The 24,718-nt window shown below is 41.2% G+C and overlaps 1 pseudogene; it reads right to left on the bottom strand.

Annotated features, from left to right (window-relative positions):
- Nucleotides 1-18,191: 18,191 nt before the first annotated feature.
- Nucleotides 18,192-18,360, bottom strand: LOC134913232 (U2 spliceosomal RNA; annotated as a pseudogene).
- Between the last annotated feature and the right edge of the window lie 6,358 nt (nt 18,361-24,718).

Raw genomic sequence — 24,718 nt, 5'->3', positions numbered from 1 at the left:
CGGGGCTTTGTAGCTGACCTGTGCTCTTGGGCTCTGACGGGGCTTCTCCAGCAAGCTCCGTCCAGTCCTTTCTGCAGCCTCAGCTGAAGTTAGCTGAGCTGCTTGTGGCTGTGAGGGGGCTCCTATTGTGAGGCCCGACACGCCAAGAGCTGCTCGCAGCAGCTTCTTTAATCCCGGACCCATAGCTTTTGTGTAAACTGGGAAGGGATTGTAATCAGAAAAAAGTAGAAAAAATAAAACCAAAAAATATCTAAAAGTAAAATATGTATGTCCCCCTCTGGAGGTCCACACTTTTGCTTCCTATCCATGTGAGCACCGAAAAAACACTGAGGTATTCTTTGAGTATGGAAGGGAGGAGAATTACTGAAATTTAAATACTCAGTGCCTGTCCTTGCTAACACCATCCATATCCCAAGAGTACTCCAGTGACCCCTAGTGGATGAAAAAGAAATCTTTCCATCCAGGGGGCGGTAAACGGTAAGTACTCTGAAACCTAATTCTGTAGAATGCTGGGCAGTGAAGCACTCAAATAACTAAGTAATTTCTATTGTTCAGCAATTGTAGCAACTGTGGGGTTGATTCAGACTGGAACACTGCAGTGGCTGTATTCACAGTCTGGTGTCCGGTGAGGTGTGCACATGCACAGAAGCCGCACTGCACGTGCGCACACATGAGATGCTGATTGACAGGCAGTGGCATTCACGGGGCATGATGGCAGTGTTGTGGGGCGTTGTCCGGACAATGCAGGTGTGTCTAGACTAGTGATGTGCACCGGACATTTTTCGGGTTTTGTGTTTTGGATTTGGTTCCGCTGCCGTGTTTTGGATTCGGACGCGTTTTGGCAAAACCTCCCTGAAAATTTTTTGTCGGATTCGGGTGTGTTTTGGATTCGGGTGTTTTTTTACAAAAAACCTCAAAAACAGCTTAAATCATAGAATTTGGGGGTCATTTTGATCCCATAGTATTATTAACCTCAATAACCATAATTTCCACTCATTTCCAGTCTATTCTGAACACCTCACAATATTATTTTTAGTCCTAAAATTTGCACTGAAGTCGCTGAATGACTAAGCTAAGCGACCTAAGTGGCTGACACAAAAACCTGGCCCATCTAGGAGTGGCACTGCAGTGTCAGACAGGATGGCACTTCAAAAAATAGTCCCCAAACAGCACATGATGCAAAGAAAAAAAGAGGTGCACCAAGGTCGCTGTGTGACTAAGCTAAGCGACCCAAGTGGCCGACACAAACACCTGGCCCATCTAGGAGTGTCACTGCAGTGTCAGACAGGATGGCAGATTTAAAAAATAGTCCCCAAACAGCACATGGTGCAAAGAAAAAAGAGGTGCAATGAGGTAGCTGTGTGGCTAAGCTAAGCGACCCAAGTGGCTGACAAAAACACCTGGCCCATCAAGTAGTGGCAGTGCAGTGTCAGACAGGATGGCAGATTTAAAAAATAGTCCCCAAACAGCACATGATGCAAAGAAAATAAGAGGTGCACCAAGGTCGCTGGATGGTTAAGCTAAGCGACCCAAGTGGCCGACACAAACAACTGGCCCATCTAGGAGTTGCACTGCAGTGTCAGACAGGATGGCAGATTTAAAAAATAGTCCCCAAACAGCACATGATGCAAAGATAAATTAAAGAAAAAAAGAGGTGCAAAATGGAATTGTCCTTGGGCCCTCCCACCCACCCTTATGTTGTATAAACAGGACATGCACACTTTAACAAACCCATCATTTCAGCGACAGGGTCTGCCACATGACTGTGACTGAAATGACTGGTTGGTTTGGGCCCCCACCAAAAAAGAAGCAATCAATATCTCCTTGCACAAACTGGCTCTACAGAGGCAAGATGTCTACCTCCTCCTCATCATCCGATTCCTCACCCCTTTCACTGTGTACATCCCCCTCCTCACAGATTATTAATTTGTCCCCCCTGGAATCCACCATCTCAGGTCCCTGTGTACTTTCTGGAGGCAATTGCTGGTGCATGTCTCCATGGAGGAATTGATTATAATTCATTTTGATGAACATCGTCTTCTCCACATTTTCTGGAAGTAACCTTGTACGCCGATTGCTGACAAGGTGAGCGGCTGCACTAAACATTCTTTCGGAGTACACACTGGAGGGGGGGGCAACTTAGGTAAAATAAAGCCAGTTTGTGCAAGGGCCTCCAAATTGTCTCTTTTTCCAGCCATTATATGTACGGACTGTCTGACGTGCCTACTTGGATGCGGTCACTTATATAATCCTCCACCATTCTTTCAATGGTGACAGAATCATATGCAGTGACAGTAGACGACATGTCAGTAATCGTTAGCAGGTCCTTCAGTCCAGACCAGATGTCAGCACTCACTCCAGACTGCCCTGCATCACCACCAGCGGGTGGGCTCAGAATTCTTAGCCTTTTCCTTGCAGCCCCAGTTGCGGGAGAATGTGAAGGAGGAGCTGTTGACAGGTCATGTTCCGCTTGACTTGACAATTTTCTCACCAGCAGATCTTTGAACCTCTGCAGACTTGTGTCTGCCAGAAAGAGAGATCCAACGTAGGTTTAAATCTAGGATCGAGCACGGTGGCCAAAATGTAGTGCTCTGATTTCAACAGATTGACCACCCGTGAATCCTGTTTAAGCGAATTAAGGGCTCCATCCACAAGTCCCACATGCCTAGCGGAATCGCTCTGTTTTAGCTCCTCCTTCAATCTCTCCAGCTTATTCTGCAAAAGCCTGATGAGGGGAATGACCTGACTCAGGCTGGCAGTGTCTGAACTGACTTCACGTGTGGCAAGTTCAAAGGGTTGCAGAACCTTGCACAACGTTGAAATCATTCTCCACTGCGCTTGAGTCAGGTGCATTCCCCCTCCTTTGCTTATATCGTAGGTAGCTGTATAGGCTTGAATGGCCTTTTGCTGCTCCTCCATCCTCTGAAGCATATAGAGGGTTGAATTCCACCTCGTTACCACCTCTTGCTTCAGATGATGGTGGGGCAGGTTTAGGACTGTTTGCTGGTGCTCCAGTCTTCGGCACGCGGTGGCTGAATACCGAAAGTGGCCCGCAATTCTTCGAACCACCAACAGCATCTCTTGCACGCCCCTGTCGTTTTTTAAATAATTCTGCACCACCAAATTCAATGTATGTGCAAAACATGGGACGTGCTGGAATTTGCCGAGATGTAATCCACGCACAATATTGGTGGCGTTGTCCAATGTCACAAATCCCCAGGAGAGTCCAATTGGGGTAAGCCATTCTGCGATGATGTTCCTCAGTTTCCTTAAGAGGTTGTCAGCTTTGTGCCTCTTCTGGAAAGCGGTGATACAAAGCGTAGCCTGCCTAGGAACGAGTTGGCGTTTGCGAGATGCTGCTACTGGTGCCGCCACTACTGTTCTTGCTGCGGGAGGCAATACATCTACCTACCCAGTGGGCTTTCACAGTCATATAGTCCTGAGTCTGCCCTGCTCCACTTGTCCACATGTCCGTGGTTAAGTGGACATTGGGTACAACTGCATTTTTTAGGACACTGGTGACTCTTTCTGACGTCTGTGTACATTTTCGGTATCGCCTGCCTAGAGAAATGGAACCTAGATGGTATTTGGTACTGGGGACAAAGTACCTCAAACAAGTCTCTAGTTACCTGTGAATTAACGGTGGATACCGGACACACGTTTCTCACCGCCCAGGCTGCCAAGGCCTGAGTTATCTGCTTTGCAGCAGGATGACTGCTGTGATATTTCATCTTCCTCGCAAAGGACTTTTGGACAGTCAATTGCTTACAGGAAGTAGTACAAGTGGTCTTCCGACTTCCCCTCTGGGATGACAATCGACTCCCAGCAGCAACAACAGCAGCGCCAGCAGCAGTAGGCATTACACTCAAGGATGCATCGGAGGAATCCCAGGCAGAAGAGGACTCGTCAGACTTGACAGTGACATGGCCTGCAGGACTATTGGCATTCCTGTCTAAGGAGGAAATTGACACTGAGGGAGTTGGTGGTGTTGTTTGCAGGAGCTTGGTTACAAGAGGAAGGGATTTAGTTGTCAGTGGACTGCTTCCGCTGTCACCCAAAGTTTTTGAACTTGTCAATGACTTCTGATGAATGCGCTCCAGGTGATGTATAAGGGAGGATGTTCCTAGGTGGTTAATGTCCTTACCCCTACTTACAGCTTGACAAAGGCAACACACGGCTTGACAAATGTTGTCCGCATTTCTGTTAAAATAATTCCACACCGACAAGGTGATTTTTTTTGTAATTTGACCAGGCATGTCAATGGCCATATTCGTCCCACGGACAACAGGTGTCTCCCCGGGTGCCTGACTTAAACAAACCACCTCACCATCAGAATCCTCCTTGTCAGTTTCCTCCCCAGTGCCAGCAACATCCATATCCTCATCCTGGTGTACTTCAACAGTGACATCTTCAATTTGACTATCAGGAACTGGACATCGGGTGCTCCTTCCAGCACTTGCAGGGGGCATGCAAATGGTGGAAGGCGTGGCGCTGGCCCGTCCAGTGTTGGGAAGGTCAGGCATCGCAACCGACACAATTGGACTCTCCTTGGGGATTTGTGATTTAGAAGAACGCACAGTTCTTTGCTGTGCTTTTGCCATCTTAACTCTTTTAAGTTTTCTAGCAGGAGGATGAGTGCTTCCATCCTCATTTGAAGCTGAACCACTAGCCATGAACATAGGCCAGGCCCTCAGCCGTTCCTTGCCACTCTGTGTCATAAATGGCACATAGGCAAGTTTACGCTTCTCCTCAGATGATTTTGATTTAGATTTTTGGGTCATTTTACTGAGCTTTATTTTTTTGGATTTTACATGCTCTCTACTATGACATTGGGCATCGGCCTTGGCAGACAACATTGATGTCATTTCATCGTCTTGGCCATTACTAGTGGCAGCTGCTTCAGCACGAGGTGGAAGTGGATCTTGATCTTTCCCTATTTTACCCTCCACATTTTTGTTCTCCATTTTTTAATGTGTGGAATTATATGCCAGTAATATATCAATAGCAATGGCCTACTACTATATATACTGCGTACAACTGAAATGCACCACAGGTATGGATGGATAGTATACTTGACGACACAAAGTTAGGTAGAGCAGTGGCCTACTGTACCGTACTTCTATATATTATATACTGGTGGTCAGCAAACTGTGCAAAACTGAAATGCACCACAGGTATGGATGGATAGTATACTTGACGACACAGAGGTAGGTAGAGCAGTGGCCTACTGTACCGTACTGCTATATATTATATACTGGTGGTCAGCAAACTGTGCAAAACTGATATGCACCGTAGGTATGGATGGATAGTATACTTGACTACACAGAGGTAGGTAGAGCAGTGGCCTACTGTACCGTACTGCTATATATTATATACTGGTGGTCAGCAAACTGTGCAAAACTGAAATGCACCACAGGTATGGATGGTAAGTACACTTGACGACACAGAGGTAGGTAGAGCAGTGGCCTACTGTACCGTACTGCTATATATTATATACTGGTGGTCAGCAAACTGTGCAAAACTGATATGCACCGCAGGTATGGATGGATAGTATACTTGACGACACAGAGGTAGGTAGAGCAGTGGCCTACTGTACCGTACTGCTATATATTATATACTGGTGGTCAGCAAACTGTCCAAAACTGAAATGCACCACAAGTATGGATGGATAGTATACTTGACGACACAGCGGTAGGTAGAGCAGTGGCCTAATGTACCGTACTGCTATATATTATATACTGGTGGTCAGCAAACTGTGCAAAACTGAAATGCACCACAGGTATGAATGGATAGTATACTTGACAACACAGAGGTAGGTAGAGCAGTGGCCTACTGTACCGTACTGCTATTTATTATATACTGGTGGTCAGCAAACTGTGCAAAACTGAAATGCACCACAGGTATGGATGGATAGTATACTTGACGACACAGAGGTAGGTAGAGCAGTGGCCTTCTGTACCTTACTGCTATATATTATATACTGGTGGTCAGCAAACTGTGCAAAACTGAAATGCACCACAGGTTTTTATGGTAAGTATACTTGACGACACAGAGGTAGGTAGAGCAGTGGCCTACTGTACCGTACTGCTATATATTATATACTGGTGGTCAGCAAACTGTGCAAAACTGAAATGCACCACAGGTATGGATGGATAGTATACTTGACGACACAGAGGTAGGTAGAGCAGTGGACTTCTGTACCGTACTGCAATATATTATATACTGGTGGTCAGCAAACTGTGCAAAACTGAAATGCACCACAGGTATGGATGGATAGTATACTTGGCAACACAGAGGTAGGTAGAGCAGTGGCCTACTGTACCGTACTGCTATATATTATATACTGGTGGTCAGCAAACTGTGCAAAACTGAAATGCACCACAGGTATGGATGGATAGTATACTTGACGACACAGAGGTAGGTAGAGCAGTGGCCTACTGTACTGTACTGCTATATATTATATACTGGTGGTCAGCAAACTGTGCAAAACTGAAATGCACCACAGGTATGGATGGATAGTATACTTGACGACACAGAGGTAGGTAGAGCAATGGCCTACTGTACAGTACTGCTATATATTATATACTGGTGGTCAGCAAACTGTGCAAAACTGAAATGCACCACAGGTATGGATGGATAGTATACGTGACGACACAGAGGTAGGTAGAGCAGTGGCCTTCTGTACCGTACTGCTATATATTTTATACTGGTGGTCAGCAAACTGTGCAAAACTGAAATGCATCACAGGTATGGATGGATAGTATACTTGACAACACAGAGGTAGGTAGAGCAGTGGCCTACTGTACCGTACTGCTATATATTATATACTGGTGGTCAGTAAACTGTGCAAAACTGAAATGCACCACAGGTATGGATGGATAGTATACTTGATGACACAGAGGTAGGTAGAGCAGTGGCCTTCTGTACCATACTGCTATATATTATATACTGGTGGTCAGCAAACTATGCTAAACTGAAATGCACCACAGGTATGGATGGATAGTATACTTGACGACACAGAGGTAGGTAGAGCAGTGGCCTACTGTACCGTACTGCTATATATTATATACTGGTGGTCAGCAAACTGTGCAAAACTGAAATGCACCACAGGTATGGATGGATAGTATACTTGACGACACAGAGGTAGGTAGAGCAGTGGCCTACTGTACCGTACTGCTATATATTATATACTGGTGGTCAGCAAACTGTGCAAAACTGAAATGCACCACAGGTATGGATGGATAGTATACTTGACGACACAGAGGTAGGTAGAGCAGTGGCCTACTGTACCGTACTGCTATATATTATATACTGGTGGTCAACAAACTGTGCAAAACTGAAATGCCCCACAGGTATGGATGGATAGTATACTTGACGACACAGAGGTAGGTAGAGCAGTGGCCTTCAGTACCGTACTGCTATATATTATATACTGGTGGTCAGCAAACTGTGCAAAACTGAAATGCACCAAAGGTATGGATGGATAGTATACTTGACGACACAAAGGTAGGTAGAGCGGTGGCCTACTGTACCGTACTGCTATATATTATATACTGGTGGCCAGCAAACTGTGCAAAACTGAAAAGCACCACTGGTATGGATGGATAGTATACTTGACGACACAGAGGTAGGTAGAGCAGTGGCCTACTGTACCGTACTGCTATATATTATATACTGGTGGTCAACAAACTGTGCAAAACTGAAATGCACCACAGGTATGGATGGATAGTATACTTGATGACACAGAGGTAGGTAGAGCAGTGGCCTTCTGTACCGTACTGCTATATATTATATACTGGTGGTCAGCAAACTGTGCAAAACTGAAATGCACCACAGGTTTTTATGGTAAGTATACTTGACGACACAGAGGTAGGTAGAGCAGTGGCCTACTGTACCGTACTGCTATATATTATATACTGGTGGTCAGCAAACTGTGCAAAACTGAAATGCACCACAGGTATGGATGGATAGTATACTTGACGACACAGAGGTAGGTAGAGCAGTGGACTTCTGTACCGTACTGCAATATATTATATACTGGTGGTCAGCAAACTGTGCAAAACTGAAATGCACCACAGGTATGGATGGATAGTATACTTGGCAACACAGAGGTAGGTAGTGCAGTGGCCTACTGTACCGTACTGCTATATATTATATACTGGTGGTCAGCAAACTGTGCAAAACTGAAATGCACCACAGGTATGGATGGATAGTATACTTGACGACACAGAGGTAGGTAGAGCAGTGGCCTACTGTACTGTACTGCTATATATTATATACTGGTGGTCAGCAAACTGTGCAAAACTGAAATGCACCACAGGTATGGATGGATAGTATACTTGACGACACAGAGGTAGGTAGAGCAATGGCCTACTGTACAGTACTGCTATATATTATATACTGGTGGTCAGCAAACTGTGCAAAACTGAAATGCACCACAGGTATGGATGGATAGTATACGTGACGACACAGAGGTAGGTAGAGCAGTGGCCTTCTGTACCGTACTGCTATATATTTTATACTGGTGGTCAGCAAACTGTGCAAAACTGAAATGCATCACAGGTATGGATGGATAGTATACTTGACAACACAGAGGTAGGTAGAGCAGTGGCCTACTGTACCGTACTGCTATATATTATATACTGGTGGTCAGTAAACTGTGCAAAACTGAAATGCACCACAGGTATGGATGGATAGTATACTTGATGACACAGAGGTAGGTAGAGCAGTGGCCTTCTGTACCATACTGCTATATATTATATACTGGTGGTCAGCAAACTATGCTAAACTGAAATGCACCACAGGTATGGATGGATAGTATACTTGACGACACAGAGGTAGGTAGAGCAGTGGCCTACTGTACCGTACTGCTATATATTATATACTGGTGGTCAGCAAACTGTGCAAAACTGAAATGCACCACAGGTATGGATGGATAGTATACTTGACGACACAGAGGTAGGTAGAGCAGTGGCCTACTGTACCGTACTGCTATATATTATATACTGGTGGTCAGCAAACTGTGCAAAACTGAAATGCACCACAGGTATGGATGGATAGTATACTTGACGACACAGAGGTAGGTAGAGCAGTGGCCTACTGTACCGTACTGCTATATATTATATACTGGTGGTCAACAAACTGTGCAAAACTGAAATGCACCACAGGTGTGGATGGATAGTATACTTGACGACACAGAGGTAGGTAGAGCAGTGGCCTTCTGTACCGTACTGCTATATATTATATACTGGTGGTCAGCAAACTGTGCAAAACTGAAATGCACCAAAGGTATGGATGGATAGTATACTTGACGACACAAAGGTAGGTAGAGCAGTGGCCTACTGTACCGTACTGCTATATATTATATACTGGTGGTCAGCAAACTGTGCAAAACTGAAAAGCACCACTGGTATGGATGGATAGTATACTTGACGACACAGAGGTAGGTAGAGCAGTGGCCTACTGTACCGTACTGCTATATATTATATACTGGTGGTCAACAAACTGTGCAAAACTGAAATGCACCACAGGTATGGATGGATAGTATACTTGATGACACAGAGGTAGGTAGAGCAGTGGCCTTCTGTACCGTACTGCTATATATTATATACTGGTGGTCAGCAAACTGTGCAAAACTGAAATGCACCAAAGGTATGGATGGATAGTATACTTGACGACACAAAGGTAGGTAGAGCAGTGGCCTACTGTACCGTACTGCTATATATTATATACTGGTGGTCAGCAAACTGTGCAAAACTGAAATGCACCACAGGTATGGATGGGATAGTATACTTGACGACACAGAGGTAGAGCAGTGGACTACTGTACCGTACTGCTATATATATAGTTATACTGGTGGTAAACAAAATTCTGCACTGTCCTCCTACTATATACTACAATGCAGCACAGATATGGAGCGTTTTTCAGGCAGAGAACGTATAATACTGGTGGTCACTGGTCAGCAAAACTCTGCACTGTCCTCCTACTATGTAATACTTCTGGTCCCCAGTCCCCACAATAAAGCAATTAGCACACTGAGCACAGATATTTGCAGCACACTGAGCACAGATATGGAACATTTTTCAGGCAGAGAACGTAGATATTTGCACTTGCAGCACACTGAGCACAGATATTTACAGCACACTGAGCACAGATATTTGCAGCACACTGAGCACAGATATTTGCAGCCCACTGAACATAGAACATAGAAACTGAGAGGACGCCAGCCACGTCCTCTCACGATCATCTCCAATGCACGAGTGAAAAATGGCGGCGACGCGCGGCTCCTTATATAGAATACGAATCTCGCGAAAATCCGACCGCGGGATGATGACGTTCGGGCGCGCTCGGGTTAACCGAGCAAGGCGGGAGCACCCTTAAGTAGTTTACAGTATATACTAAATGATGAAAACCCCAACTACATATCAAAAATGCTCACGTTTTGAATGTTGGTATACATTATACGTGAATATGGTAGGATCACGGCGCACAGCAGGCCAGATTTCAAGCATCTTGGGAGCTGTCTTAGCCTCCACCACCTTTGACAGGACTTATCCATTACCCCTTCTGTGAAGTAATTTTTCCTTTAATTTCCCCTGAGCCTGCAGTATCTCCCTCCAGTTTTGTTTTCAGTCATATGCTGTATCTTCCTTATCTCTGGTAGATCAAATACAGACCCGAGACTGATGGAGTTGTAACTAGTCCTGATCTCTATCAAAAGTATAATGAAACCCACACCCTGACAATCTGTTTTGTTTAAAACTTTGGTTTCAACCAAACTTGCAACAACTGAGGAACAGCCTCCGATCACACTTGCCTCCACTGACAATTCATATGTTACCACTGTTGTTCCTTCTCTGATTTCACTGGTTATTGCACTGTAGTAAGGACAGTTTTTTTTTATTTTGTGCACCTGAAAAGAGAACTGGTAAGAAGACATCTTCAGATGATCCCTTTTTCAGAAATATGGTGTGCATGGCCTGCACCACACCACTATTCTAGTCAGTATGTTGGTCTGGAATGCTATTATGTTTTCAAACAGGGATACTAATTTATGAATGACATGGGTCTACACATCCACAGTTTTGGTTACATCTATAAATTTGACCAAGTTTTGCTAAAGTGTCATGTTTTTATTTTATGTTAAGGGCCTCATAGTATGTAAAACAAAGAGATGTTTAATCTGAAGTCTTGCACTGCATTTCCCCTCTTTATTGTAAGAGGTTTTTCCGTAATACAAATCAGTAGAACATGCAGTGCTTCTTTTGTTAAGATGGTAATATGTTAAACCACATGGACTATTCTATGTTATTTTGCAAGATTCTCTAAAACCACTTAAACAAGTAAAATGACAGCTATCCTGTGGGAGATTTTGAGTTGTGGCCTATATTCAATGTTTTTATAGTAATTCATGTGATGACTATTTCATAAATTGAACTATTTTAGTTTGTACTAATGCATATTTTAAAATCCTTACAGCATGTTAAATTACTAGGTTACAGCAAAGTAATCCTCAAACATTGTCCAGAATTTTATAGCAGCTGTATAAAAATATGTTACTATATCTATCTGAGTAGCAGCACTTGCATTTTAAAATTGGTATAATTAAAAACACAGTCCTGATGACATGAAAAAATATATTTCCCAAAGACAGTTTGATCTGTAGCTTCAGTTTTTGGAATCATCAACGTGTGTTGTTATTGGATCTGAGCCATTGTCTGCAGTAAAATATTCTGCCTCAAAGCCATGTGTGGGCAGCCAGCTATATATGTAACACTTTGTATATAATAAGCTGACAAATCAGGTAGCTTCTGCAAATCATCTTCAAAGCTTTCCATACTAATAATTATATGCTGCTTTTCTACTGGATCAAGCCATTTACCTATTTTTAAAGGCTACAAAAGATTCAAGATATTGTGATCATCAAGAAATGGCACTGAAGATTAATATTTCATGTGGCCATAAAGCTTCTTGTTTGTGGTCAAAATGTGTAATCTCTCCAATTTTAAAAATGTAGTTGTTTATCTCATGATTGATTTTTGTTTTCTATTGCTTATATGATTGATTGATTGATTGATTGATTGATTAATTGATTATATGTAATAAGTCATTGCATACATTGATAGTTTAATACAGTTAATGATGGATACAATCAAGAGTGTTGCCGTAACTTAATCCCAAGAATTTCAAGTTACTGCTCTTATTAAATAGATTTTTGGATCATACTGTATGTATCTGTTGCATTTTATATATATATATATATATATATATATATATATTTATTTGTGTGTGGCTATATGTTGTCAGCTGTATTTTGCTGAAGCAAATATGTTACACAAGGGAGTCTGTATATGTTATACAGAACACAAAAGATCCTTGGATAAAACATTTATGTGTTACTGATACTTGGTTTAAGGAGATCTCCACTATTGTTTTTCATTTTTGGCCAGAAGGGAGTTCGAATGAAAGATGCTTAGCTGTACAGTAAATCCAGATGGTGAAGCAAATGTCCTATTGATGCCAGGGATGGATGACAGGAGTCCATGATATCTACGTGTGGTATTGGCTCTCAAGTTCAGGCTCTACGCGTTTCACTGGTTACAAGACATCCAGCTTCATTATTCAGACTCCCTTCTGGCCACACATGAATAATTCCTAAGGCTGAGAGTTTACCAAGGGACAACTACTACCGACATCTGGTAATATATATTGCTTATATGCTGACATCTATCCTTTGGAGGAGGTCCTAGCCAAGTGAGGATTTACCTATAGGAGACTTCTTAGTGGATCAACTGAGAATCAATTATTTCAATTTGATGGCATTATCAATCATTTAATTTTGATGGCATTAGCTATTTTACTAATAATTTTTATCTAATGTGTATATCCTTTTACATATATTTCTTCAGATGTGTATTGATAAATAAATTGTATATTATTCAATTTATAACAAACCGTCCAAATTGTCTCAATTCTACAGCAAGCGCTGGTTTTCATATTGTTTTAATTAGCAGACCTGCCAGGGTCCCATCTCTATAGTGAGTCATGCCAACAGAATGGACCATCTGTAATTAATGATTGAATTCCAGGCTGTGAATAATAAAGCATCATGTTATATTATGCAGCTGTAAGTTCCACTCTTGGTATACCACAGTTTAACTATTTTGGAGAAAGGGTTTCTTAAAGTTAACCAATCTATTGCAGATTATTTTAAGGGCACATTTATTCTGACTACTATGTTTTACCGACAGATGAGCAAATTGCTCATGTTACGTTTTGCCTTGGCTGTTGAAAATTGTGGACATTGACTAAAAGTTCAACCATAATGTTTCATAATACTATTTTGCAATAAAAAATGTGTAATTGTAGTTAGAGAAAGATACAGCTAATATATTAGATTGTTCAGGGCAGCAGCAGCCAACCCATATTTCTTAGGCTGCATATGGCTCTTTGTACTTGTTAATGTGGCTCCTGGCAGGGAGAAGGAGCATAGGGGGTCATTCTGAGTTGATTGTAGCTCTGCTAAATTTAGCACAGCTACAATCATTTTCCTAGACATGCAGGGGGACTCCCAGCACAGGGCTAGCCCACCCCACATGTCTGTCCGCCCCTCTTCCCTGCATAAGTACAAAAGCATCGCACAGTGGTGATGCTTTTGTGCTTGTTGAGTAACTCCCAGCCAGCTCAGTGCCTGCAGCTGACCGGGAGTTGCTCGTTGCTGCCCCTGCTTGCAGCGGCTGCATGTGATGTCACGCAGCCACTGCAGGCCACCCCCCGCATGGTCCGGCCACACCTGCGTTGGCCAGACCACCCCCCCAAAACAGCGGCCAAATGCCGCTGTGCTGCCCCCTCCTGCCCAGCGACCACCTCTGCCTGTCAATCAGGCATTGGCGATCACTAGGGAATGATGTCCTTCGGCCGTACGGCATGCACTGGTGCAGTTCCGATCCGATCGCTGAGCTGCGATAAACTGCAGCGAGCGATCGGGTCAGAATGACCCCCATAGTTCCAAGTGCTGATAGAGAGCAATTGTGGGGATGTTTTAATGCACAAATAGTGGGCATGAGGAGAGGTCTGATAGCTACAATATGCAAGGATATGTGGGGAACTCTGATGGCTTGTTGGGAGGTCTGATTGGAATATGAGTTGATCTTCTGGCATGTGGAGTAGTTTGATGGGCATATTAGGTACATGTTGAGTAGTATGACAGTGAAGAAGGCAGCCTATGCATTTACTGAACATCATAATGCCTCATGAATATTAGTTAGGCAATGCTTCATTGATAGTACCAGTTGCTACCAAATTGGATGCATTTACTTGTAGATGACTTGAATTCTTTAAAGATTACCTTGATCTTTTAATAATTTGAATATCACAGTCCTGCAAGCTGATCTATCCTTTTGAGTTATTGTTGACATTTGTACTAATAGTATGAATCCACTGACTTCATAGGCGGAAGCGATGGTGAGTCGAATTGCTCCTACACCTCTCTGTTGCTCAAACAAAGATAAGTGATTTCTCTGTTTATGTAGTATCAGTAGATGTATATTAGATTGGTCACACCCATTTCATAGCTCTGAACCATTGACATATCCTAGTACTTTTTTTTTAAATCTAGTTTAATACCTAATTGGTTGTAATATATAATGCAGAAACTTTTAGTTTAGAATCTCACTGACAACGACAGCAACATAAACTGCATTATTAATAACAACTTGTTGTTTTGTATACGATCGACTTTCCAGGAATGGTAAAAACAATTTAGATGTTTACATGAAACTACTGTAGCAACGTAATCTCTCTGCAAGATATATTTGCTCTTTCATGTAGAGTTATGTTATCATATCAAAGGTGTACATAGAAATGATTACTTATTTACAGTGACAAAATACAAAAAAAAAATCCTTTTAGAGGAGAAAACTGCAACTGTTTTGCAGAATCAAGGTTTTTCTCCTGCCTGCAGTGCTTTCTGTCAGCAAGACGGTTCCTCTACCAACACATGATCTTGACCTAAATATGCATTAGATACTGAAATAACAGATTTAAGGAATATATTCTGAAATGCAAAATCAACCCTGGAAAAGTGACATACATATGTGACAAATGTTTTTTTCTTGAAAATACTCTATCAGTAACGATTTTGGGAAGAAAGCAATGACAGTTTTTCAGGCTAATTGACAACCAAGGGTACAAACACTTCAAAAGAGAATATTATGGTATTTCTCTAGTGAATAAGTTCTGTCAGAAAAAATAGTTTGTTGATAAGTTCAATTATACATCTGCTTTAATCTAAGACTTAAAAGAGCAGTCCCATCTGAAGGAATCCAATCACTTTAAAACAATTACTTAGTGGACACTGTTTAAAATTTCACATTATGTTGGTACAGTGTGTCTGATAACAACTGTAGAAGACATACAGTAAACTGACAGCTTGCAGCAGAGGAAACTGTCATTTTAAGACAGCCTTTAAAATCAAAGAAACAAAACAAACTTTCAATACTGTATCTTAGAAAATGACAATAGGGGATATTTACTAATAGAAACCTCATTCAGCTTGGATAACAATTGAGACAGAAAGAGCATTTTCTCTATCCTGCTTCTGCTAAAAATCGCATGTGATTGACAGTCGGGGATCATTTGGGTGGTGTTGCAACAGTTTAGGGGGCATGTAGCTGCTTGCAATTGTGATCCCATATGCAGTTACAATGGGGCAGATGTATTAACCTGGAGAAGGCATAAGGAAGTGATAAACCAGTGATAAGTGCAAGGTGATAAACGCACCAGCCAATCAGCTCAAATATGTAAATTAGCAGTTAGGAGCAGATAGGCTGGTGTGTTTATCACCTTGCACGTATCACTGGTTTATCAGGCTTAATACATCTGCCCCAATGTCACTTGTCTCTTACTTGCTGCGGCCATGCTGCACAACCATAGGACTACTTAGAATAATCAACTGATCTGCTACAGATGCTGCATATTTGTACCCATCTGCTAGGATTTGCAAAGCTGCCAGTGGGCGTCTCAGTACAAATCCAGGCTGCAGTGACTTTTGCATAAGTTTGCACAGCCGCGTAGAAATTTGCGTACATCTAACTAACCAGACATTTGCTTTTAATATGTACTTTGCAAAAGATTATACTGGGCTTATTGATAGTTATGAGTTAATATCAATATACAATGGGTTGCATTTTTGTGACCGGCGTTTGGGAGACCACCAGTCACCATACCGATGGTGGATCCTGGCTTTTAGATGGCCGGCATGGGGGTGAGCCTTTTGGGGGCAACACAATGTTTCAGTGCCATTTATTTTGTGGCACTTACATCAGGTCAAACAGGTATAACAAACATCTTACCTTATAGATGCAAAGCCCAGTAAAATGCCATTAGCTGGAAGCGGGATGAAGCACCCACGCTTGTCGGCGCATGTTTAGTGATGTCATTGTCACAGTTACAGGATGCTCATAGTGGCAAACACAGGATTTCTAGACAGGTGTTTCCAACTGCTTAATTTTAGAGTGCATGTGGCCAGTCCATGTAGAGGGATAACTAGCACTGAAGCAGCTTTAACAAGCATCAAAGTGCAATGTACTGTATGTCATAATTCCCACATATAAAGGGCCCACGATCATGGTAATCCATTAGATGTGGCAGAAGGGACATCCTGCCTGAGCTGAATGCTTTATATCAGATGTGGGCACCAATCCAGAGCATTGGTGCAAGGCTGGGGGAGTGGCAGAAGAACCTAGAAACAGCTCTGGACATATATTTACACATTACAGTATTATTAATTAACCCTATAGATGGTCTATAGCAGAGAATCCCTAACAGTGCATGTTTTACAGATCTCCTAGTTGGTGCACACACATGTGTATTAATTACTGGCTGACACATTTTAAAAAGATCCACCAGTGTTGCTATTTTTTAAATTTGTAATACTGACATCTTTAAAACATACAGCTCTAGTAAAATTGTAATATATACAATTGCTATAGTGGTCATCGTGTGGGCTAGAGAGGGGGGTTTCCAGGCAACCACAAACCTCCCCTGCTTTGCCTGTGGCTCAGGCTAAATACAAATATACAAAGAGCATTTGTAACATCTAGCATGTAAAATGCTAAATATTTGCAGCGATCTACTATCACATAGTGTTGTATGTCATCAGGTCACTCCAAAAATGGACATGCTTGTGTTTCTTGCTCTCCTCCCCCCAATGCCGCATTGCCACCCTCAAATGCACGTTGCCTGTCAATCATAATTTGTATGTATTCGAACGGGATGTGATCACATGGTGAAGGGTCACTCGTGCACTATAGCCACTGCGTGTGCGCAGACCATCTGAATACGGCCCACTGCCTGGATACAGCATCCCCACCTCCCCCTGCTTTCTCCTCATCAGAGCCTGTTGTGATTAGAGAATCTTAGGGTCACTCACTGCTTCTGTCTGATCTTGCCGGACTCTTAAATCCTGAAATAAGAGGAACAATTTTTTTTTATAATTAAAAAGTTATTGGTGTGTATATATATATATATATAGTTTTTTTTAACTGTACGAAAAAATCTAATTAAGGTAATTATTTAACCCTTATTTGATATAATTTATTACCAAATCAGCGTGTTTGTTAATACAATTGTTCTATATCAGTTTTAATACATTTTATTTCCATAATTTGCTCACTGAAAAAAGATTTACTATTTTTAAATTTTTGGATACAATTTTAGCCAGTTAACTTGTTGAATAATAACTATTGCAGGAGTGATAGTCTTAATTTAATAAACAACTGTACTAATATAAAATCAGATATTTTTGTTTTATGCAGTCTAACATTTTCAGTTGCATGTTAAAATATCATTTAAAACCTACAGTATTTAACACTATCAATATCTTTAAAGCTACTGAGGGCATTGGTGGCCCCCATGCTCCTTTATATTAACTTATTTTTTTAAATGTTTATCTCCATGAGGGCACTGTTGGCACTTTATGAAAGCTTTTAAAGATTATTTTATTAACTTATGAAACTTTATAATAATAAATCAATGAAAATGATGTTGTATGCCTTACATAATGTCCAATTAAATCAGTGGGAAAATATATAATCAATTAATTATTTTTACTAATTATTATGGAAAAAATAACTACTGTATATAAGTTTACTTTAAGTGTTCTTCTTTTTCTTAGATAACTACTCCATTCTAAAGATTTTGCCATGCAGAGCTAGTACAGATGAAACAGCAACATCTTCTTCCAGCTCCCTTTTCTAAAAATACATTTTAACATCTAATTCCCAGACAGGGATTTATCAGATATTAAACTGATAAGAACATATAATGCACTTGATCTTAGTCAAAATGTCAGGAATCAGTGGCAAAGTACTTACAGAATCCCACAAGGAGAAAAGATAGTAATAAAAGTCTTATTCATTTTGGGAAATATTCTGCTGATTAATAAAAAACTCCTCCAAAGCTGGAAATAGAGGTCTAAATATTTTTTCTTTCCTGCTTTTCCTTCTCTTTACTGTATCATAAATGAAGACAATACAGTAGTGCTGATGCAGTTAAGCTTACGTCTTTTTGCTGAGTATGTCCAGGTCTGCTTAAATGCAAATTTAAGCAGACCTAGGCATACTAAAGGGTAGGTGAAACTAATAACTGATGGTCATTATGTGTAGCAACCAAGTATACCCATAAGGGGTAGGTGCGCACCAAGATGCATACAACTATGCATATGGGTGAATATACACATTTTATCTATGCATTCTTCTTTGTGAGCAATGTGTACATGATTTACTACCACCTCTACACCAGACACAGGTCTCCTGCTCTTCTTCTTTTTACATTTGCAGGTGTTACCGTAAGCTTACTCAGGGTGTAAACTGAACTGCAGATTTCATGTTGAGTCCCATACAGTATAATGTAAAACAAGTAAGGGAATGTAACCCAATATATCCTTCTGATTGTGTTGATTCAGGCATTTGAAAATAAATAAGAAATTTGAGTATATTTATGGTGGGAAAGATTACTTTGAAAATTGAAGCATTATCGTCTCATGAAAATTGTGATACATTTGTTGGGACAAATACTAAAAAAGAATCACTTAAAGCCTGATTCTGAGTCAGATGCTGTGGATGTGTGTCGGTATTGCTGGTGTCACTTTATGCAAATACTGTTACAATTTCCCTGGTGTAAAAGCATGTACCTGAATGTGCAAGGACTGAGACACCCACTCCGAGCATCTTCGGACACTTAAATGCCACTTGGTACAGCTTTAGATGCAACCATTAGTCACACCATCAAAACTTGTACCAGCACCATACTAGATACATATTGTACATCAGAGTATGGTCTCCAATGTGAGCGAATATCTGTCCTAGTTTGAAAATAGTTAAGAAACACATCCGCAACACTCCCATAACATGCCCATAAGACTGACTATATCCATGCATCTTCTTAGTCCCTGCCTAGGAACACCCAATACATTTTTAAGACAATTGTGAGACAAAGCATCTGAATCGCAACTGCGACTCTTGGTGCATGGAATATGACCCAAAATCAGGCCCTTAATTGTTTTTGTTGTATGGACAGTCAAAAGTCATTTTCTGCTTGTTTGAAACAGCTGTACCTAATGTGGCTAAATATATATACAATGTTGGGCCTGTTGACTCAGAGTTAATGGAAAATAAAAAAGCAGAAAGGAATTGACTTTGCTCCTGGAGAAAATCATGTTTCAATGCAAAGGGAGCAAATGCATTTATTTTGTATGCAGGGAAAATAGTGACTGTTTTTACATGTAACCCTCAAATACTGGTAAGCTGTGTTTTCGAATTAAGCTACAGTATGATGCTCTTCACAACTGACAATCTCTGAACATTTTAAATCTGCCCATCTACAGTTCAACACCTCAGTACCTTTTTTTTAATTTTTTTATTTGCTCTTATTTCTGAATCAGACCCAATATCTACTATGGTAAACCCCACTATATTATGTAGCTAATAAATGAATGACATGTACTGTAAGGTAGATAAGGGTCTTATTCAGAGCTGCAATGTTCATGTACTTGAGCAAATTTTTGAAACTGTGTAAGCATGAAAATTCTTAAAAACTTCTGCGGCACATGCCGTATACACAAAGGCAATATTGTAATCAAGACTGATAGTATCAGAAATGTTGCTGAAAATGGGAGTTTCTGAGTGGTGACTGGGAGGTGGCTAGAGATGAAAGCAAAAATGGTCCATTCAGTGGTCATGTTAAGGGAGTGTCACAGACGTCTCAATGATAGCAACCATGTACACAGATGCACGACACATTCATAGGAGGCTATAGTCAGGCAGAGACTGTGCCTTTCATAGGGCTGGTGCAAGTTTTGATGGTGTTCCTGATTATAGTGTATAAGGATGCACCAATCAGTATTGCAGCATCATGGATGCTGAAAGTGGGTGTCTTAGTTATTGAGCTTTCATCCACATGGTTGTACACATGGGAGGAGTTTGTAGTGGCATTTGTGATATAGATGAATAACAGTACACAATGGAGTTTTCTTAATAATTATTATGCACATCCATATAAAGCAAGCAAAATCAGATATGCAAGCCAGTTGTCATGCAATTCTGCAGCCTTAGATACCAGATTTGTTTAAATCATATACTAAAGCTTCTAAAATACACCCCTCATGGCAATCTCTTGATTATGACGACAATTCCACCAAATCTGCCACAAGTGCAAACTTACATAGTTACATAGGGGGTAATTCTGAGTTGATCGCAGCAGGAACTTTGTTAGCAGTTTGGCAAAACCATGGAGGTCATTCCGAGTTGTTCGCTCGTAAGCGGATTTTAGCAGATTTGCTCATGCTAAGCCGCCGCCTACTGGGAGTGAATCTTAGCATCTTAAAATTGCGAACGATGTATTCGCAATATTGCGATTACACACCTCGTAGCAGTTTCTGAGTAGCTCCAGACTTACTCGGCATCTGCGATCATTTCAGTGCTTGTCGTTCCTGGTTTGACGTCACAAACACACCCAGCGTTCGCCCAGACACTCCTCCGTTTCTCTGGCCACTCCTGCGTTTTTTCCGGAAACGGTAGCGTTTTTTCCCACACGCCCATAAAACGGCCTGTTTCCGCCCAGTAACACCCATTTCCTGTCAATCACATTACGATCGCCAGACCGATGAAAAAGCCGTGAGTAAAATTACTAAGTGCATAGCAAATTTACTTGGCGCAGTCGCAGTGCGGACATTGCGCATGCGCATTAAGCGGAAAATCGCTGCGATGCGAAGATTTTTACCGAGCGAACAACTCGGAATGACCTCCCATGTGCACTGCAGAGGAGGCAGATATAACATGTGCAGAGAGAGTTCGATTTGGGTGGGTTATTTTGTTTCTGTGCAGGGTAAATACTGGCTGCTTTATTTTTACACTGCAATTTAGATTGCAGATTGAACACAACACACCCAAATCTAACTCTCTCTGCACATGTTATATCTGCCTTCCCTGCAGTGCACATGGTTTTGCCCAACTGCTAACAAAGTTCCTGCTGCGATCAACTTGGAATTACCCCCATAGTTACATAGTTAGTGAGGTTGAAAAGAGGCAAATTCCCATCGGGTTCACCCTGTATATTGTGTTAACCTGTTCATATTATAATGCACCAGCTGAAGTAATGGTTTAGTACAAATTAACAACTATGATTCTTACCACTCTCAGATATTAATGTCACTATGTTAAATGCTATAACCCTGGATACTTTTTCCAGTAAAAATAGTCCAATCTGTTTTTTAAATGCATTTACAGAGTCTGCCGTTATAACCTTCTCCGGCAGGGAGTTCCAAGTCTTTATTGCCCTTAAAGTGAAGAACACTTTCCTACGTGGTTATACGGAATTTTCCCTCCTCTAGCCTCAGCGAGTGCCTATGTGTCATATACAGAGTTCTTTTAATAAACAAATCCCCTGCTAACTCCTTGTAATGACCCTTTACATATTTGAAGATATTAATAATGTCTCTTCTTAGACACCTCTTTTCTAGTGTATACATATTTAACCTCATAAGCCTTTCCTCATACTCCAGTGTCTCTAACCCTTTAATAAATTTTGTAGCTTGCCTTTGAACTCTTTCTAGTTCCCTGATATCTTCTTTATAATATGGTGCCCAAAATTTAACACAATATTCAAGATGTGGACGTGCCAATGATTTGTACAGTGTCAGGATTACATCCTCGTCCCTTGTCTCAATGCCCAGTTTTATGCACGCAAGCACTTTACTTACCTCTTTGCTGCATTTTGACATTGTGTACTTTTATTAAGCCTATTATTAAGCCTATTATCACAAATCCTCAGGAGAGTCCAATTGGGGTAAACCAATCTGCGATGATGTTCCTCAGTTTCCGTAAGAGGTTGTCAGCTGTGTGCCTCTTATGGAAAGTGGTGATACAAAGCGTAGCCTGCCTAGGAATGAGTTGGCGTTTGCGAGATGCTGCTACTGGTGCCGCCGCTGCTGTTGTTGCTGCGGGAGGCAATACATTTAGACTATAGGATGCATGTGTGTTTTTTGTCCCAAAATGCATTTTTCAAAATTGAACCTCATTACCCATTTAAACGCCCAGGTTTCAAGTTTAAATAAGTCATTCTGTAGACACTCCACATCGATTTCTGACTTAATTACCTTACACAGCTTAGTATCATCTACAAAGATTGATAATGTGCTTTCCAGGCCTATTCCTAGATCATTGATAAATATATTGATCAGTAGTGGGCCAAATACGGACCATTGTGGTATTCCGCTTACTACTGGTGCCCAGCTGGAGAACATCCCATTGACCACTACTCGTTGTACTCTGTTATCCAGCCAATTACCTATCCATGTACAAATAGTATATCCTAGGCCAAGTTCCATTAATTTGATGATCAGTCTCCTGTGAGGTACTGTATTGAAGGCTTTTGCAAAATCTAAATATACCACATCCACTGCTTTTCCCTTGTCAAGATTCTCACTCACTTCCTCATAGAAGCTAATTAAGTTAGTTTGACATGATCTGCCCCTTACAAACCCATGAGGACTTTTGCTAATAATCTTATTAACCTGCAGATAATGCTCTATGCAATCTCTCAAAATACCTTCCAATATTTTACCCACTATAGAGGTTAAACTAACTGGTCTGTAGTTACCAGGATTATTTTTAGTTCCCTTTTTAAATTAAGGCACTACCTCAGCTATGCGCCAATCCTTTGGTACCATGCCTGATGTATTTGACTATGGGGTTTTGCTAGCTATGACCTAAGCTCCATAATAACCCTTGGATTAAAACCATCTGGGCCTGGTGATTTATTAATCTTTATGTCTCCAGGACTACTTCTACACTTAAACAAGCATCAAGTCAAGTGTCATTACCTTCACTATCGTCTTTACTATACTCTCACCATCTGATCCTCCCTGGTGAATACTAACGGGAAAAAATTGTTCCGTAATTCAGCTTTTATTGTATTATCGTTTATCAAAGCACCCAATTCATCTTTTAATGGGCCTATGTTCTACTTCTTTAACCTTTTACTGTTTATGTATTTATAAAACTATTTAGGATTGGTTTTACTCTCTATAGTAATTTGCTTTTCATTTACAATTTTAGTTGCCCTTATTACTTTTTTGCATTTTTTATTGCATTCCTTATAATACTGGAAATACTCCTCCCCTTCATTAGATTTAAATGTTTTGTAAGCACGCCTCAATGTTTTGAAAGCACGCCTCAATGTTTTGAAAGCACGCCTCTTCCCTACATTATTTCTTCTGAGAGTAACCAACCACAAACTATAAAATGCCTATAAATTACTGCCAGAAAACATGTGTTTCCAAATATATTTATACAAGGTTATAAAACACAGGACATTTGTGCAATCTTAGATTTCAGTGTTAAAGCAACGTCCATATTGTATTCAGTTATCTATATTATTCCTCTCTCTTCCGATTTTCATCAGCATCTTAATATATTAATGAAAATGTTCTTCTCTGAATTGCTAAAGCGGTTTCGAATAATATACAATAAATGAAAGAGTATATCATAGGTTCTCAAACTCAGTCCTCAAGACCCCAAACAGTTCATGTTATCCAGGTCTCCTCACAGAATCACAAGTGAAATAATTAGCTCCACTGTGCATCTTTTAAAATGTGCCAGTGAGTAATGACTATACCTATACACCTGATAGGTGGCCTGGAAAATACAAACTGTTTGGGGTCCTGAGGACCAAGTTTCAGAACCACTCAAGTAGATGCCCAGAGAATTGAACTAAGGGCTTAATTCAGACCTGTTCACTCGCTAGGGTTTTTTATAGTCCTGTGTTCGCATAGTCACCGCCCATAGGTGAGTGTATTTTCTCTTATAAAATGTGAGAACGCATGTGTAGCAGAGCTGCACAAACAGATTTTGTGCAGTCTCTGAGTAGCACAGGACTTACTCAGCCACTGCGATCACATCACCCTGCCCGGGAAGGGAATTGACATCAGGAACCCTCCCTGCAAACGCTTGGACACACCTGCATTTTTCTAAACACTCCCAGAAAACGGTCAGTTGCCACCCACGAAAGCCTTCTATCTGTCAATCTCCTTGCAAACACCCATGCAAACGGATCTGTCACACAAACCCATCACTGAGCGGCGATCTGCTTTGGCGGTGCATATGCATGCGCAGTTTAGATCTGTATGAAAATGCAGCCTAGCGATCAGGTCTGAATTAGC

This window comes from Pseudophryne corroboree, chromosome 4, assembly GCF_028390025.1.
Source record: "Pseudophryne corroboree isolate aPseCor3 chromosome 4, aPseCor3.hap2, whole genome shotgun sequence".
Classification (NCBI taxonomy): domain Eukaryota; kingdom Metazoa; phylum Chordata; class Amphibia; order Anura; family Myobatrachidae; genus Pseudophryne; species Pseudophryne corroboree.
This window is presented reverse-complemented; position numbering and strand designations above follow the sequence as displayed.